General features: G+C 39.8%; 1 protein-coding gene across 9 annotated transcripts in view; it reads right to left on the reverse strand.

Moving 5' to 3' along the window:
- Positions 1–19,714, reverse strand: part of GRAMD1B (GRAM domain containing 1B) — a 352,537-nt gene that overhangs the window by 151,165 nt on the left and 181,658 nt on the right. The window contains exons 1-2 of one of the 9 annotated variants that reach the window (XM_056794195.1): positions 13,860–14,315; positions 13,195–13,238 (exon numbers count right to left, since the gene is read on the reverse strand). The exons of the other annotated variants lie outside the window; for them this stretch is intronic. The gene's annotated coding sequence lies outside the window, so the exon portion shown is untranslated. Of the gene's footprint in view, positions 1–13,194; positions 13,239–13,859; positions 14,316–19,714 lie in introns of those variants that run through there. 9 annotated transcript variants of the gene reach the window in all.

Raw genomic sequence — 19,714 nt, forward strand, 5'->3', positions numbered from 1 at the left:
AGAACAAAGTCTAGGTAAATGGGGTTAAGTGACTTGCCCAGGGTTACACAGCTAGGAAGTGTCTGAGATCAGATTATAACCCAGGTCATCCAGACTCCTCACTGGTACTCTATCTTTTTTTTTTTTTTAAGTTTTTACAAGGTTTCTGCCCTAATTAAATCCACATTATCTTTACCTGGCTGCCCTTCTAATTCATTTTCAATCAATGCTTGAGTAACATTCCTAAAGGACCACCATTGCTGCATTATTCCACAATTCTATTCAACATTGGTCAAACACTTAACATCCCAAGTACTGGAGACAAAATACAAAAACAATACAGTCCTCAAGGAGCTTAATACTGCAGGGTTGGGGAGAAATGTAACACAGAAAAGTAAATAGAAGGCAATTTGGAGAAAGAGAAAGCACTAACAACTGGTAAGAACTGAGAAGGTTTCATAGAGAAGATACATCAGAGCAGAAACTAGAAGGCGGTAAGAATTCTAAGACATAGGGATGAGAATACATTACAGGCATGGCAGAAAGACTATGAGTAGTCCAGTCTGGCTGGAACAAAGAGTTCTTGGAGTAGAATAATATTAAATAACATTGGAAAAGTAGGATGAAGCCAGATTGTGGAGGACTCAAAATGCCAGGTTTAGGAATTTTAAGTCAGAAGCAATAGGGAATCACTGAAAGTTTTCAAGCAGACAGGTGACATAGCCAGATATATTCCTTAGCAAGATTCTTTTGGCAAGTGACATGGATAATGAATTTGAAAGGGAAATCACTGGAAGCAGGAAAGGAAGATCAGGAGCCTAACGTAGTAGTCAAGACAAGAGAAGATAAAGATCTGAACTAGGATGGGAAACTAGGAAAGGTGGTTGGCTATGAAAGACACTGAGAAGATAGAATCAAGATTTGGCAACTGCTTGACAATGAGGGCTGGGAGAGATGGAAAAATCAAGGATGATTCTGAGGTTATAGAGCTGGCTAAATGGATAGATGATCATACTCTTAAAAGATATAGAAAACTAATACACTGTGGTATAATCGAATGTAATGGACTTCTCCATTGGTGGTGGTGTAATGTCCCGGAACAATCTGCAGGGATCTAGGAGAAAAAACACTATTCATAAGCAAAGGATAAACTATGGGAGTGGAAACACCAAGGAAAAGCAACTGCCTGACTACAGCGGTTGAGGGGACATGACAGAGGAGAGACTCTAAATGAAACTCTAATGCAAATATTGACAACATAGAAATGGGTTCGAATCAAGAACACATGTGACACACCCAGTGGAATCACGCGTCGGCTATGGGGGGTGGGGGGGAGGAAAAGAAAATGATCTTTGTCTTTAATGAATAATGCTTGGAAATGATCAAATAAAATATAATTTAAAAAAAAAAGATATAGAAAAAGAAGAAAGGTTATTCCATTTCCTTCACATTGAGTTTGAAAAATTAAAAGAACATCCAGCTAGAGATGCTTAAAAGGCTGTTGACAATTCATGTCTGGCATTTGGGAGATAAGTCAGGGATAGTTATAGAGATTTGGGCATCTTCTGTATACATTTAACTACAGAACCAATGGGAGCTAATGAAATCACCAAAACAGAGTATATAGAAAGAAGGGCACAAGCCAAGGGTCACATCTCCGATCCAGCATATGAGAATGAGAAAGAGCAGTCTCACAGTATTTTGTTCATTATTAATGGAGTAAGTTCTCTGTGGAGATGGGAGTAAATAGGAGAAAGAGCAGAAGGAGAAGCAAGAAGAAAGGCCATTTCTTCCACGCAGAGATTGGGGCAAAGGAGGAAGGGGCATATGATGGTAACGAGGGGCTCTGAGTAAGGAAGGTGAGGGTAAATAGCCTTGATTTTGAGGCTCTGTCATCTGCTAAGAAGTTCAAGGTTGGAGATATGCTGGGGAAGATACAGAACATCCACTGTAGGGATCATGATGGTCAAGAAGGAAAAAATTAAAAGAATTGACACAAAAACTGGAAAATGAAGGGATGCCCTTCAATTGGGGAATGGCTGAACAAATTGTGGTATATGCTGGTGATGGAATACTATTATGCGCAAAGGAATGATGAACTGGAGGAATTCTATGTGAACTGGAACGACCTCCAGGAAGTGATGCAGAGTGAGAGGAGCAGAACCAGGAGAACATTGTACACAGAGACACTGTGGTACAACAGAATTTAATGGACTTCTCTACTAGCAGCAATGCATCCAGGACAATTCTAAGGAACTTATGAGAAAGAATGCTATCCATATCCAGAGAAAGAACTGTGGGAGTAGAAACACAGAAGAAAAACACCTGCTTGATCACATGGGTCTATGGGGATATGTTTGGGGATGTAGAAAAAGCGATTACCCTTGTGCAAATCTAAGTGATTACCCTTGTGCAAATCTAAGTGATTACCCTTGTGCAAATAATAATATGGAAATAGATCTTGATCAATGACACATGTAAAACCCAGTGGAATTGTGCAAGAACACGAATCATGTAACCATGGAAAAAAGATTCTAAATTAAGTAAAAAAATTTTAAGACCCCCCCCAAAATAAATAAATTAATGAACTGCCATGCATCTGCAAGAGCCCAGTTATGAAAGCAAACGATGAAACTATACTGGACCCAGACAGGATGGTTGGGTAACTTCCTTTTGTGAGCAGAAGAGAAGGCAGATAGTGAGGGTGACCTGGAGCATTCAGGGCATGAATAGCAGTAGGGATAGGAATTGGGGACTCAAGGGTAGCAGATAGTACAATGTTATACTGGTAACTACAGGGTTGAGATCTACTCAGACTCCTTCAAAAGATCCCTACTGCCTGGCATTCAAAGCCTCTGTAATTTGTGTCTACCCTATCTGTATAGTCTTAATTTTTACATCTTCCTTTCATAAACTCATATGTTCCAGTCAAATTAAACTATTACTCACTGTCCCCTTGCTCATGCCAAACTTCTTGCTTGTAAAATATTCCTCTCCCAACTCCCTAATTTCTATCTAAATTTAGGAGCTTATCTTTAATGCTACAAGAGGCCTCAGAGATCCTCCATTTTGTTCCTCTCTTGTTGCAGATGAGAAAACTGAGGCCTGAAGAGTTTGAGTGACTTGCCCAAGGTATTAATTGGAAGAGCTAAGATTCAAAGATGGATCCTTTGGCCAAAAGCCTGGCACTTTATCAACCACAATGTCTTTCCTGTCTTTCAAGAGCCATGTTAGATCCAACTTAATCCAATAGGCTATTTCTGATCCCACCAGGTGAAAGTGATAACCCCCTCCTCAAACTGCTCTTAACATTTCACCTAACTCTGCTTTGGCCCACCAGATTCTATCTTTAAATATTCATATTTCCCCTCCCCCCCATCCATTAGACTAAAGTCCTTAAAGACAGAGAGTGGGACATTTTTACTATCTGCTTTACCAACACCTAAAATAGTTCCTTGCACATAGCCGGCAATTTAACACATAATTATTAGAGCTTTTTTTCCTAGACTGGACCTGTGATTTCATTGGTAGTATAGGGGGCTCTTATTGAGGCACTTCCTTTACCAAAGCACATTAGCAACTTCACAGCATTTTTATAGTCTTTACAGAGTTGCCTAAGCTATTGAGAGGTTGGAGCACTTCCCTAGGCTCAGTTAGTACAAAAGACTGAAGCGAGGTCTTCCTAGCTCACAAGTCCACTCTCCATCTTCTATGCTAAGCTGACTCTCTTGCTACATTATATAAGAGCCAACGTTTAGCTAGCATTTTAATATTTTGGAAAGCATTTTACATACATTATCTCATTTGGGCCTCACAACAATTCCGTAAAGTCATTACTATCTCCATTTTATAGGTGAGTAAGTAAAGTGAGACTCAGAATAGTTCATGAATGGCCCAGAGACCCAAAGCTAGTAACAGAAGTAAGATTAGAATCTAAGTCTCCTTGACCCAGCTAAGCTCAGCACTCTCTTGTCCCAATCACTGCCTCAAACTCTCCTTATTCCTGAGACCACATGCCTGGAATTTCTTTTTCCTCCCATCCTACTCCAACAATCAGTCATGTCAACACTTTATTGCAAAAATCCCTGAAACCCCTCTCTGAGAAGCTTGCCCAAATTGATCAGAAAAGAGCTGGTAGCTTCCAGGTTTCTGCCATTTTTAAAAATAAAATTCCCACAAATTGTTCTTCAATTGTTTTCAGGCATGTCAGACTCTTAATGACCCCATTTGAGGGTTTTCTTGGCAACCATACTGGAATAGTTTGCCATTTCCTTCTCCAGCTGATTCTACAGATAAGGAAACTGAGGCAAGTAGAATGAAGTGACTTGCCCAGGGTCACACAGTGAGTAAGTGTCTGAGGTCAGATTTGAACTCAAGAAGATGAGTCTTCCTGGTGCTGGGTCCAGTTCTCTATCTGCTATACCACCTGGCCACTTAGGCAATGACACTGCTCATTCCTTTTTCCTTTCCTTATTCCTCCAAATACACTGTGGGAACACAGGATAACAAGACCTACAGGTAGAAGGGATAGGAGAGATCATCTAGTCCAATCTCTTCATTTTCCAAGTAATCTCCCATCTCAATTTCTTTAAGCAACTTTCCCTAGGTCATGCTGGTGGTCCTCATTCTCATTCACCCACACGTCCAATCCTTTAACAGATCTCATTACTACCTTGACGTACCTGCCATCCATCTTCTTCTTTCCACTCATAAAGACACATGGGGCTAATTTAGGTGCTCCTCACTTCTCATCTGTATTACTTCAATAATGATGATGATGATGATGACAATAGCTAGCATTTATTTAGTCCTTTAAGATCCACAAAACACTCTGCATAAGTTAAATCATTTTATTCTCATGTTTTTATTCCCATTTTACAAATGAGGAAACAGAGGCAGGTGAGAAGTTAAGTAACTTCAAACCTTAAGTGACTTACCAAAGGTCATCTAACTGGAAAATGTCTGAGACCAGATTTTGACTCAAATATTCCTAAATCCAGTAGCCTCAGCTAATTAAAAGCAATTATTTTGTTTTCTTATGCAATATGGTCCAGAGAACATTAAATTTAAAAGAATAATGGCTAGATAGTAACTTGTCATAGGACTATTTATTTGTATCTTAACTCATTGAACAAGATAAAAGGAAGAAAATTATAATATAGAAGAAAATTATAAAATAACTATGTAATGTAATACTACAAAAACTTAGCAGTTATCTGAAATTCACTCTATAAATTTAAAGGGGGAAAAATCCCATACTACAAATAGAGACCTCAGAATATCCTTGGAATTCAACAAATGATCTATCCTAGAACCAGACCATTATCTCAGATACAAGTGTTGTCCACAACCACTCAAACATCATAATGATCTATAAAGATGTAGAAATGACACTTAATCGATTTGGCTATACCAAATACTCATTATCTCCAAGCTATGCGGAATGAGAAACTCTTAAAAATATAGAGATCTAACAGAAGAAAAAAAAATCAAAATCTTATGAAAACAAGATGTAGTTCATATCATCTCATTGACATTCTTGTTTGCTATTAGACATATCTGAAAATGTTTTTGGTAAACCTATAGAATCTACATCCAATACTTTTACACTGAAACAAAGAAAATATATCATTACCTAATTGATTGTTTTGATAGGGATGATGCCAGGCACTACTGGATTTCTTTTGCTGAATCCTCCAGATCACACTCTCTAACAGAAAATGGTCCTCAGGGTTCTGCAGTGGGTTGTTTCTCCTCTTTCCCCTCTATATTACTTCCTATCATGATCTAATCAGTTCCTGTGGATTTATTTGCCATCACTAGGCCAATTTATTCTCAAACCCACTTTTCCTGCCCTAATCTCTCTGATGACCTCCAATCTCAATCTCCGACAGATTTTAAGACATCTTGAACTGGATTCCAGTAAACATCATAAATTCATAATGTAGGGTCAGCTAAGTGGCTCAGGAGATAGAGAGCCAGGCCTGGAGTTCAGAGGTCCTGGGTTCAAATCTAAACTCAGAAACATCCTACCCATGTGACCCTGGGCAAGTCTCTTAATTAATCCCAATTGTTTATTAGTCTTTGCCCTTCACTCTTAGAATTGTTACTAAGAAATATGGTTTATGGAGGCAGCTGGATAGCTCAGTGGATTGAGAGTCAGGCCTAGGTTCAAATCTGACCTCAGACACTTCCTAGCTGTGTGACCCTGGGCAAGTCACTTGACCCCCATTGCCTAGCCCTTACTACTCTTCTGCCTTGGAGCCAATAAACAGTATTGACTCCAAGATGGAAGGTAAGGGTTTAAAAAAAAAAGAAATATGGTTTAAAAAAAAAACCAACAACCTCAACATATCTGAAACAGAACTCATTATCTTTCCACTTAACACCCTCCCCCTCCCCAGCAGCCCCATATCCAATCTGTTTTCAAGGCCTATCAGTTTTACCATTTCAGTATCTCTCAAATATCTCCTTCTGTGCTCTCACACTGCTACTCCTCCGTGGAGGTCCTCAATCACTTCACCCCTGGACTACTGCAAAAGTCTGCTGGCAGGTCAGCCCACTTCAAACCTTTCCCCACTCCAAGCCATCCTTCATTTAGCTATCAAAGGAATTTTCTGAAAGCACAGGTCCAACTAGGCCACCCCCTCACTCCCTGATCAATAAATTCCAGTGGCTCCCTATTGCCTCAAGGATCAAATACAAAATTCTGATCAGCATTCAAAGCTTTTCACAAGTGAGCCACTTCCCCTACCTTTCCAGTCTTCTCACACCTTACTTCCCACCATGTACTCCTTGATCCAATGCCACTGGCCTTGCTGTTCCATAAACATGACATCCCATCTCCAGCCTCCGGGACTGAAATGTTCTCCCTTCTTATTTCCATCTACTGGCTTCTCTAAACCCCATCTAAAATTCCATCCTTTACAGGAAGTCTTTCCCAACCCCTCTCATCATCTTAATCCTGTATATAGATAATACAAACACACACACTTTTGCTTGTGGACTCTTTCATTGGATTGTAAATTTCTTTAAGTTAGGAACTGTCTTTTGCAGCTTTCTGTATTCCCAGTTCTTAGCACAAATGTCTGGCACATAGTAGGTGCTTAGTAATGTTTATTGACTTGTCTAACAACTAAAGTAGTTTTCCAGGAGCATGGTATATAATTAGAATTAATGTAATTAGAGAAGGCCTACTTATCTCTATTCAATCATCAATCAAAAGTGTAAGTTGGATAAAGAAGGTGTTAATCAGTTTGGAAGGTGTGGAATAAGTACTTTTATCACTGGATGAAATCAGATGAAGCCACTGAGAAATGTTTTGGGAATGGAGGTGGAAGGATCAGTCCCAACTCTGGGCCTATGTGGCTCATTGCACTCCCCTTTGGAGGTAACCATTCAGGAGGAAGCATCCAATCTAGGGATGGTTAAAGAAAATGTCCAGGGGAGATGGGAGAATTATATTCTCTCTCTTTCTCCTCCACAGACCATAGGATAACTTTGTGAACTCAAAAGGTCAGAAACTTTGGCCTTCCCATCATCATGTGGGGAGCTGCATTCTCCAAAGAGCAGTGGCTGTCCATGGTATCTGCCCTGAGAGCTGAGAGTTACCCCAAGACAAACAAGACACTGGCCCTCAGAGCTATGGGCTGATGAGAAATTTCCTCTACACAAAAGGAGAAAAGGAATCCTAATACCAGGAGCTGTAAGTTCTTCCTTTGCCATATGCCACGCAAGTGGCACTCCTTCCCCATAGACTATGTATAGCTGTGGAAGAGTGTGTCCCAGACTTTGTGGGAGACTATTTCTGTATCAATGTCCCTGTTTTATACATGAATAAATATCCCTTTCTAGAAGTTAATTAGGCAGGAGGCAGTGAGGTAGCTCAGTGAATGGAGAGCCAGGCCTAGAAATAGGAGGTCCTGGGTTCAAATCTAACCTCAGATCCTTCTAGTTGCATAATCCTGAATGAGTCACTTAACCCCCATGGCCTAGCCCTTACTGCTCTTCTGCCTTAGAAGGAATACACAGTAGTGATTTTAAGATAGAAGGTAAGAGGTCATTTTATTTGTTTGTTTAAGTTAATTAGAATCAGTCCTAAAAACTTTTGGCCTTGCTAATAACCAATGGTAAGTAGGTAGCTCAGTGTATAGAGAGGCAGTCTCATAATTTTCACTCTTTCAATACTTAGTATTAATAGATTCTAAGGTAGATGGTAAGGGTTTTGTAAACAAAGGTCATCTATAACTAAATCAGAAGCTTTCTGAGGACAGAGAATGTGTCATTTTTTTTTCACTTCTGTAATTTAGTGTCTTGCCTATAATCAGTGCTTAGCAAATTTTCTTTAAAATGAATTAAATTCCTGCTAATTATAGTATCACTGATCAATTTAGTCTTAACACAGAAACAATATAGACATTAGTGAAAATTTTTCAGCACCACTTCCTGTCTGTGGCAGAAATTTCTTGACAAAATTACAGCTAACCAGAATACTTCCTCCTGAAACTGGGTAGTATTACCATATTTAACTGAAACTGTGCTGTCCAAAAGTCACCACTGATCTCTTAATTGCTAAATCTGGATGAACTTTTCTCAATCCTCATCCTCCTTAACCTCTCTGCAGCATTTGAAACTGCTCTCCGGGTCCAGATTGTTCAAACTGTTGAAATCCTCAAGAAGAATTATCCTCTCTTGGTTTTTGTGACATTTATCTCTCTTGGTGCCCCTCCTACTTGACCACACATGTTCTCAGTCTCCTTGGTGGGATCTTCATTAACTTATTGGCATTATTTCTTTTTCCAGTATATGTCTCCCTTGATGATCTAATCAGCTCCTATGGATTCAATCACCCATCATTGATGATTCCCGGATCTATATAGCCTAAGACTCTCTTCAGAGCTCCAGACCCCTAATCTCTAATTGTCTCCTGGACTTTAAGAACTAGCTATCCCACAAGCCTCTCAAACTCAGTCTCTTATTTCGAAAACTCTCTTCTCTTTCAAATTCCCTCTTACTGTTGTTTTTTGTTTAATGAATAAATATTAGTCCCTTTATTGCACAATTGTATTCATTGGTGAGTATGGTCACATTTATGGGTTAATTCTTACTGTCAAAGTCACCATCATCTTCCCAGTCATCCAGGCTCCCCACCTCAGTGTCATCCTCCATTCACCCTAATATCACTAATATATATCCAAAATGTGACAACACATAGAAAGCACTTTGCAAACTTTAAAGCACTACATAAATGCTAACTATTTTATTATCTGATCATCAGAAGTCATATCAAACCCAAATACAAAACTAGCAGCCAACATATGATATAAACCTGGAGGCACACTACGCTGACATAGCCCCGAGAATACAGCATGCCATTGTGGCCTGACACGCCATGCCAGCTATTGTCTCAGATGGGTCAAGTACAGTCTGGCACAGAAACAAAGACCTGGACTTGATGACCATAAGAGATTCTTTCCAGTTTTAAGATAGGATAAAACAGTAAACACTTAGTAAATGATTGGTGAATTGCACTGAATTAATTTTATTATGCCTTGTTGTGGCATCATTTCAATCTCGGAATCTCTGGGCTGAAAAGAACCTCAGAAAGCTCTCTGGTTCAGTCAGCTATCTGCAGGTGAGTAACTCTGCATCTCTTCTCATCTTAAGGATCTCCAAGCATTCCCTAGCCACCATTCTCACTTGCAGGACTAAAGGGAAATATAATGAAGTACATAGCATACTTTTAATATGTTAAAGCATACTAAACTATGTTCCAAAGTGGTCATGCAAGAATACTAGGTATTTCTACTCCCTATATGCTAAACCTCTCAAACACAATAACCATGGAGCCAGTTTTTGACAAAGCTGGTTTTGGAGAGCCCTAATCAGTTTCCACAGTTTTCCACAAAACCATAGTTCTTTCCTGCTTAGTAAAGTCCTACGGTTAAGATCTTCCCAAATATATTATATATATATATATATATGTATGTATGTATACACACACACACACACACACACACACACACATATATATATATAAAATGGGGGCAGTTTGGGAGCTCAGTGGATTGAGAGCCCAGCCCAGAAATGGGAGGTCCTAGGTTCAAATCTGACCTCAGACACTTCCTAGCTCTGCGACCCTGGGCAAGTCACTTAACCCCCATTGTCTAGCCCTTACTACTTTTCTGCCTTTGAACCAAATTGATTCTAAGATTGAAAGTACGGGTTAAAAAAAAATTATCTTGTGTTTATTTTGTTTACATTTCTTTATGTCTGTTATCTATCCTTGAAAGAATATAAGTTCCTTACTGTTTCACTTCTGTCTTTGTATTTCCAATATCAAACTTAAATGTGGCACACAGTGGGCACTGGACCAATGCTCATAGTGAAGGTGGTGGTGTCTGTTGAAGTCTAACCAGAACTTTTTTTTGACTTGACTACCCTGGAGATGTTAGAAATTCAAAGGACAGTCTCTAAGGGGTAAGAGAACAGGAGGTAGAAGGAGTTTTCTACATTCTGACACAAATGAATGGCATTATAAAGCTATGCATATGACACACAAATGAATTGCATATTAGTTTTGAGTCAATAGCTCAGGTGCTAGTATATAGGCCATGCAAATTATATGCAAATTAACCACAGTTCATTTGGGAATCAATCATTCAGGCATTCTTTATATGAGAGCTGCATAATGCTACCCAGCCATAGAACCATCTACTCAATCTTTCTCCTCTAAAGGAAAGGATTTAGAATTGGATATGAGGGTCCCATGGCTACAGAGCTAAGTGAGACATGCTTGACTGCCCATTTAGATTCAGTCTTTTTACTTAGGGCCCTGAAAGTAAATAATAGTGCCAACTTCAGAAGGAACTTGAGCCTATCGCCTATTTCTATATCTGGGTGCAGTAATCAGCAATCCACGCTAAGGGATGGCAAATGCCTCAGAAGAAGGAGTCTGCTACTCTTTCTTCCTAAAAAAAAATATATATATACACACACACACACACACACACACACACACACACACAACTATTCCTAGCATTTGCAAAAAAAATTCCTTCAAACCACATGCTCCCAAATGGATCCAATCATCACTGTCACCCCCCTGCCAGTGTCGGCTTGTAGATGACAAATCATTTGCCATAGGTAAAGTGAGAAAGTCAGCAGGTTTGTAAAAGGTGGGCCCTGGCAGAGATGTACAAAGCACTCTAGGCAGCAGAAGCATTGAAGCCAGACAGCAAACTGCTTGCAGCAAATTGCTTTGAAGCAAAATGTACTTGTGAATGCATCCTCCCGCAGCTACCACTAAAAGTACTGACAGGGCTTTGCACACAGTAGGTACTCAATAAATATTACAGGAAGTAAAGGGAAGAAGGAAGGGTCTTTCTAGCCCTGCCCCCCAGAGTTCCTTTATCTAAAAAAACAAGGAGGCTTTGCAGACTATTTTTTTCTCTCATCATCCAGATGGGAGATGAGTGACATTAGCAGGACTTTACAAATTGTGAGAAGTATAAAGAGGTTAAGCCACATGGACCAGATTATACACCACATGGTAGGGACGAGAAGCAGAGAAATCTTTCACTGTACCCAGTGCTGGCTGATGGCCACCTGGTATTCTTGGTTTATAGTACCTCCCACCTACTCTCTTTCTATCGCTCTGTCTCTGTCTCTATCTCTCTATGTCTCTCTCTCTCATACACACACATAGACACATGCATACACCATCTAACCTGTTCCAGAAGTCTGAGCTGCATCCAGGCTTCCACCTCTGGAAAAAAGGAGATCCTGCCATCTGGCCAAAAAGACCCCAAATGGAGAGCACATATGTGCTAGGAATAGGGGAACAATAGAGGTTTCTCTGAAAACAGGGGCTGAAATTGGGGCTGTAGGCACAGCCCCATTACTTCCCCCTCAGGCCCCCACTCTGCTTCCTCAAGTCCTTTTAGAGAAATTCACCACACACCAATGTTCAAAAAATGTGAGCCAGAATCAAAAAATGATGAGAAACCTATCTCAGAGATGCCCTCTAGAGCATCTCTCCTGCAACAACAATGCTACATCTAGCCATCATCCCTCAGAAACCTCCACTTCCGATTGGGAAATTGATGGAAGAAGACAACAGCAGCATTGGTCACTCAGGAAACAAATTTCTCTCCAAGCCCAAACTCAATTTCCAAATGAGGCTGCAAAGTTTTAGAAAAGCTATTCTTCTTGCTGGAAAATCGCAGAGGGGAGCTAAAATTAAATGGCAGAGAAATTGATAAAAGATTAATGAGAAAAAAAAAAAGATATATGAAGGAGAAAGAAGAAAAGAGAATGATGGGAAGGTACATGAAAGAAGATATAAATAAATTTAAGGAAACAAGAGAAGATTAATAAGAGAACAGAAAGGGCAAGAAGCAAAGATAGAATGGATAGAGAGAAAGAGAATGAATGAAAAGTGTGATAATTCAAGGGAGAAATAAAAAATAAACAATAGTGGTAGAAACAGACATTCCCAGAGGTGGGACAGGGAAGAGTCTGCCTTCTAAAACTCAGCACCCGTTTTCTCCTGAGGCCTCAGTGCTTTAAGGGCTAAATAAATTTAAGTAGATGAGGAAACAAGAAAGAAAAGAGACCAATGAGAGGACCGAAAAAGGTGAAAAGCAAAGTGAGAATGGGTAGAGAGAAATGAAGAGAGGAATAAAGAAAAGTGTGAACTCAAGAGAGAAATGAGTGATAATAATAATGAGAGAAACAGACATTCCCAGAGGTGAGAAGGGGAAGAGTCTGCCTTCTAGAACTTAGCACCCATTTTCTCCTAAGTCCTCAGTGCTATAAAGGCTAAATAAATTTAAGTGGATAAGGAAGCAAGAAAGAAAAGAGACCACTAGGACAGAAAAGGTGAAAAGCAAAGGGAGAATAAGTAGAGAGAAATGGAGAGAAGAATAACTCAAGGAAGAAATGAGTAATAAATGAGAGAAAGAAATGGTTCACTCAAATAGACACTCCCAGAGGTGGGAAGGGGGAGCGTTGGCCTTCTAGAACTCAGCACCCGTTTCCTCCTGAGTCCTCAATGCTATCCTCATTTCCCTCTCTTTTTCCCACAGCTCCCATATGCACATGGGGCATGGAGGGACAGATGCTGGGGGGAAGGAGGGAGGAGTGAACCGAAGGGGAGAAGTTGCCAAGCGAAGCCACTTACGCACAGTGAGGCCGGCAGCATTTCCATCCTACCTTTGCTGTCGCCATATCAGCCGGCTCCATGATCTCTGCTTGGCCTAGGGGGGAGGCGGCACCATCCAGAGAAAAAAGGCAAAGTCACAGACAGCTAGACAGAAAGGACAAACAACCCCCTGTGGAGCTCCGGGGCAAATCAGGGTCCTGTCTCCCACCCTTGACCCAGCACGGACCCCGCCGGTCCTGGGTGGGGGAGGAAGTGAAGGGAGGGTCAAGAATGCCCACGTTAGACATTTTCCATCATGCCAAGGAGGAACTCAGGAACTACGGATGCTGGCGCCCAGACCCAGCTTTTCCAAGTCCTCGACCTCCCTTCCTAGAACACAAGCCTGGTGCCACTGCCCAGGCACCCTCTACTGGGGGCATCTGAGTCACGGAAAAGCAAAGACTCCCCTATTTCCCCAGCCCACCTCCTCCCGCGCGCGCACACACACACCCCCGGCTGCTGCGTCCCCGCTGAGGAAGGAAGGAAGCCTCGGGTTAGAGGGTCAGCCGGTGGGTGCTGAGCTAGAGAACAGCGGGGGAGGGAGGGTACTCGGACCAGTGTCGGGGGAAGGTAAAGACACTCAGGTAGAAGCAGAGGGGCTCTGGAGAACGAGCCCGGAAGGCACTGGGAGAGGAGGGACCGGGCAGGCAAGGTCACCGACGGTGAAGGCACTCACCTTGCAATACCATTCACATTGACTGAGGCCTACACCGGGAGCGGGTGGCTCACACCCTCCCGCCCCAATCACAGAGACTCACAGCCTCTGTGTGGAGGTACATGGGAGCCGCCGGCGGCCGGGCTCTCTCTGCAGAGGCCCCAGCCTCTCCCGCTGCCGCGGCCTGATTGGAGGAGCGGGATGACTTCATTCAGCCCCATTCATCACTCTAGGTTTCCTGCCCAGTAGGGACAGGCAGCTTGCGATGACTGCAGCTTTCTCTCTGGCCTACTTTACTCAGGGAAATTGGGCTAGGCTCTTGTTGTCCAGAGCTGACGAAAGAAAGGAACCAGAACGTCCCAGTCCCGGCAAAGCTTACTGGGGACAAGCACGCGGGGATGGGGAGGGAGGAAAAGGCCGAGAGGACTTCCAGCAAAGGCCAAAAGCGTGCATCGGATTAGTTACACACAAGAGCATCTATTCATGATACTTGGGCCCTCTCCCTGGATAAGGAACTGCGTTCCCAGAACCATCAGGGCCCACCAAACTGCACCCACTCTGACATCCTCCAGCTACTTCCAGCTCCCGGTATCCTTTATAAGGAAAAGTTCCATGAGGTCAGATAAGGAGATGTGTAGGAGCAGCCCCTCCTACATATCCTAGGGCAAGCTCCTTTTTTTTTTCTCCAAGGATCTTCAACTAATGAAGCAATTGAACCTTTCCTATTTAAAATTTTCCCTTAAGGGAAAAAGGAGTGGTGGTGGTGAAGAGCTAGACTCAGTCAGGAGTTCCTAATTTTGAATTTAGCCTCAGACCCTTCCAGTGACCCTGAGGAAGTCACTTAACCCTATTTGCCTAGCTGTTGCCCTTCTGTCTTAGAGCTGTTACTAAAACAGAAAGTAAGGGTTAAAAAAAAGTCATATCAAAAGGACTAGTTTCCCTCCCACCAATCCTTGAAAATTTGGAAGAAACAGGAAAGCTATAATCATTATTCCCATTCCATTAGGGGTTTTCTCCTCATTCTTTTACTTCCTATGACTAACCTCAAGACAGACTTGACAATAATAAGGAATCATTGCATCCACCTAGATAAAATCAACCTAGCTAAGAATTTTTAAAAATCATTATTCTACAGAAAATGTTTCTGACATTGCCTTCTACTTCTCTTTCTGTCCTCAGTATCCTGTCTTTCCTCCTTCTATGTTTCTGGGTTCAAAGAATATAAGTGCAATAATTCTTCAATTATGCTAGCTTTTTTTCCTTCGTGCACCACTTTTACAAATCTGCACCACTTTTTGCAAATCACGAGAAAAGAAATGGGTATCGGTGATTTAACAAAGACAAAACTTGAAAAACTCTCCATGGCATGTCGGGAGATTGTTGACATTCAGTCTAGATTCCTACAGCTTCCCAATCTGTATAACAGAAGGCTATCAGAATTAATTAATTAATAGTTAAACTCTGAGGTCATCAGTAATATAAGAAATCTCCCATTATATTCACTTTATTTACTAATGCAAGAAAATTTATCAATATTCTTTAAAAAAAAAAGTCTTTCAATAACCAAGACTAAAACCAAAGAGCTTTTGTTTTTTAAATAAAATGCTCAGGTAAAAGGAAATTCAAATAACTAGAAAACACCATCTTTCAAATATTCAGGTGGTTTGAGTTTTTTGTTTTCTCTCTGCATCAAGTTCCACCCTGTTCCATATTACTACGCCAACTAAAATCCCATGAAAACTAAACAGGGAAGAGAAGAGAGAAGTAGAAGATAATCACTGTCTCAAGCCAGCTGTTTAGAGTCATGCTTGGGCCTACAGCCTGACTGCTCTAAACACAAGGAACTCTTTGGGTCTATTTTTATTTTCACAAGGGCATTCAACATATATCAAGCAGTTCTCAAGAAGCAGTCCTACTTCTGTGTCAGAACTCATGCATATACATAAATTTATACAAAATGTGTGGGGAAGAAAGCGTATGCATGTATTCCTCTTCCTAGACCAGGGCTCCTAAACTTGGGGTCCCTGATTATTTATATTTTTAATATACAATTTAATCTCAATATGTTTATCTTCCTTTGTAATGCTGTAATTTAAGTATTTAGAAACATTATTCTGAAGTGTCCACAGGCCTCTCCAGACTACCAAAATGAAAACTTATAAGATCACAGGCTTATAGTTGTAAATAGATCATCTAATTCAATACTCCCATTTTATAAATGAGAAAACTGAGGTCTATAAAGGTTAAGTGAGTTGTCTAAGGCCACACAACTAGTTAAGTGTCAGAGTCAGGATTTGAACCCAAGTCTTCTGACTCCAAGGGCATATATGTCTATGTGTATATGTATTTATGTACCTGTGTTTATATTTATCTGATTATATGCATATGTGTGTATGCATATACCTATATATACATATATGTATATTTTACATAAATACATACATTACACAAATACATATATCATAAAGAAACACAGCTATTTTATTTTGAAGGATGATGAAAGCAAATGATAACTGAGAATGATACAGTGCTTTAAGATTTACACAGATATAAATATATGTATAATTATATATATATCGCCTAGTGTTGCCTAAACTAAATAATATATATTTTATATGCATATGTTTTCATTCCAATAAAGAAAAATCTATTTTCATTTCAAATATTTCACTTCTATAGACTGGAAAAGTACAGGAGGAAAAAGACTCTCCGTCTTCAAATACAGTTCAAAGGCCATTAATGCTATATTTTGGTATACATGAAAATAAATACACCTCTCACTTATTTAAAAAGGGCATATCACCTTTATATGACATATTCCCAGATCCTAGAGATTAGCATTTTCCAAAGATCTTAACTGAATGTCAAATTCCAAATTTAGAGAGAGATCTTTATGGATTACATATGTATGTGGAATCAGGAAAAATCATCATCTTCCTGAATTGAAATCTGGTATCAGATACTTACTAGCACTGTGACCCTAGGCAAGTCAATTAACCTTTCTTGCCTCAGTTTCCTCATCTGAAAAATGAGCAGGAGAAGGAAATGGCAAGCCACTCCAGTATCTTTGCCAAGAAAATCCCAAATGGGATCACAAAGAGTCATATTCAACTAAAAAAACAACTCAACAATAGTCAACTAGGGAATACCATTTGCCTATATAGTAGACTATGTATCTATAGAGAGCTAGAGTCTACTAGGATATATAATCTATATAACTCAGATATATACAAATATAATATAGTTTTATATATACTTATATAATATTTTATAAACCTTAAAGCACTATGTAATTATCAGTTGCTATAATTTGTTTTCATCATCCTTGGCACCAAAACAGCTGTGTTTCCTTAAGATTTATATTATATATGTTTATATAAAATACACACATATATATTTACATCATACTTATAAACTATATAATTAGTCTACTATGCAATCCCTAGAGTTATTACTGCCCTGGCTTTTAACAAAGAACCTGAGACTCAGAAAGAATACGTGGCTTAATCATAGTCACACAACTAAGTGTTAAAAGCAAGATTCAAACCCATTACTTTCCTAACTCCAAGTCCAGACTCCATCTACTCTACCATGTTGCTGTTAGGAAAAAGCCAAATACTTAACCATGGTGCTGGTAGGTCAGTCTTTCCTTTATGAATTCTACAAATCCCTCAGCATAATAGTCTTGGAAAGAATAGAAAAGCAAACAGTAATTAAAAAACTAGTAACCAGTAAGATTTTTTTTAAACTCTTACCTTCTGTCAATACTGTGTATTGGTTCTAAGGCAGAAGAACTGTAAGGGTAGCTAGGCAATGAGGGTTAAGTGACTTGCCCAGGGTCACACAGCTAGGAAGTATCTGAGGTCAAATTTGAACCCAGGACCTCCCATCTCTGGGCCTGGCTCTCAATCCTCTGAGCCACCCAGCTGCCCCCAGATTTTTTTTTTTAAATCACAAAGTGTTAAGGAGCCAGGTCAGGAGGAAGAAGCAGGGACTTCGAGTTCAATGAAAATAATAATAATAAATCCATGGGGCAGCTAGGTAGCTCAATGGATTAAGAGTTGGACCTAAAGACAGGAAGTCCTGGGTTCAAATATGGCCCAGTTTTGTAATCTTGGGTAAATTACTTATCTCAATTGCCCAGCCCTTACCCCATAACTGCCTTGGAACCAGTATTGATTCTAAGATGGAAGGTAAGGGTTTATAATAATAATAATAATAATAATAATAATAATAATAACTCCCAAGAGGGAAAAAAGAAATAGAAATCAAAAAGGAGAAAGGGAAAGGGAATGATGCTAAATGCATTTTAATAAAATTTCAAAACAAGAACTCAAGGTCTCCATTTCCATCTCCCTTCCATAATAAGAAAACATGAGACATCCTTATTCTTCCATTAGGGCTTCCCTGTGCCTGATATCCCCAACTATTTTTTTTTTTTGGTAACTTAAGTCCATTTCTTCTCAACTAGTTCTCATATCATCCTTATATCTATCACCTTTATAATCTAGTATCATCTTCATATTATCTCTTCCCTGTTATTCCCTTGTCTTCTTCAGGAAGAAGATAAACAACATTAATTGCTTTGATGCTAGGACCCAGGGTTCAATATTTTATTTTAGTTGGTCTTTGAGCTAAAGAAGAAAAGTGGGTCCTTAAGCTAGAGAGAAAAAGCATTATCCCCAAGGACAAATAGGTTATAAATGGAGCAGGGGGGCTACAGCAATATAGGGTAAACTCAATACAAATAAGGCCCCCAAGGAATTTCTCTAATCTCAGCTCAGATCCTCCATGGCTCAGAACTGCCCATTTTCTTGGAAAAACCTCTAGAGCAGCTGCTGCTCAATGGGTGGGGCTACTGGGCAACCAAATGAGGGTGCATTCTACATATCAAGGTCATGTCAATTTCCCCCTATTGCATCATGGGAGATGTAGTTCTCTGCCTGAGTGGTCAGACTGAGGCCATGTTTACATTACTCAATGACCTCCTGGGGTTGGCTCTTCTCTGACCTGGAAATCTGCACCAAAATTTTTTGTCAAAGGGATGAAAAATTCCATTTCCTTTACCATAGAAGCTTATGCCATTATTCTGAACTATGATGCTGGAGACAGGGGGTAAAAATCCAATTCCTCATTTGTAAAGTGAAGGAGTTCATTTGGAGGATCTCTTAAGGTCACTCCCAGGAAAAATCACTGTGGCAAAGGATGGTAGGGCTAAAAGGCAATTATTCTCCTGTTCCTCTTCCTTCAGACTGGTTTATGCCACAGAGAAAAGCCAATTTATTTTGCTTTTTAAAAAAAGTACTATTACATTGTCTTAAGATTTCTACAGATGGTTGTGTGATCCTAAAGCTTCTGTTGCTTTCAAAGCAACACAGGTATCCCTTCCACACACAGGGGTTAGAGGCTTGGTATCCCCCCATCCCCCAAATCAGGAAAATTCACATGAAATTTTTTGACCCTCCCTTTGTACCAGAGAAGTCTGGATTTTTTTCTTTTTCTTTTATGGGGTGTTTATAGTATCTTATGAGAATTCATGAATTGTGAAACTTTTTAAAGATTTCTCTACATTTCAAGCCTATTTTCTCAAACTTTCACTTTTTATTTATTTTAACTTTATTTAACTTTAAAAAAGAAATTGTATGAATTTAAGGTATTAGAAGATAAGATATTATACAATATTATACATATATTTTATGCATTTCTGAGCTTCTAAACTTTTCCTGTCATCCACTGGTCTTTACAACTTCATCTGTGGTTTCCACAAAACTCCAAAATTCTCACTTAATTTCTTATAACAACCCATCATATATAAAATGATGATGTGGAAAGTTGCATTGTGGAAAAGATCCCTGTATTTTTTTTCTAGGTTCCCT

This window comes from Monodelphis domestica, chromosome 4 (assembly GCF_027887165.1).
Source record: "Monodelphis domestica isolate mMonDom1 chromosome 4, mMonDom1.pri, whole genome shotgun sequence".
In the NCBI taxonomy this organism is placed as follows: domain Eukaryota; kingdom Metazoa; phylum Chordata; class Mammalia; order Didelphimorphia; family Didelphidae; genus Monodelphis; species Monodelphis domestica.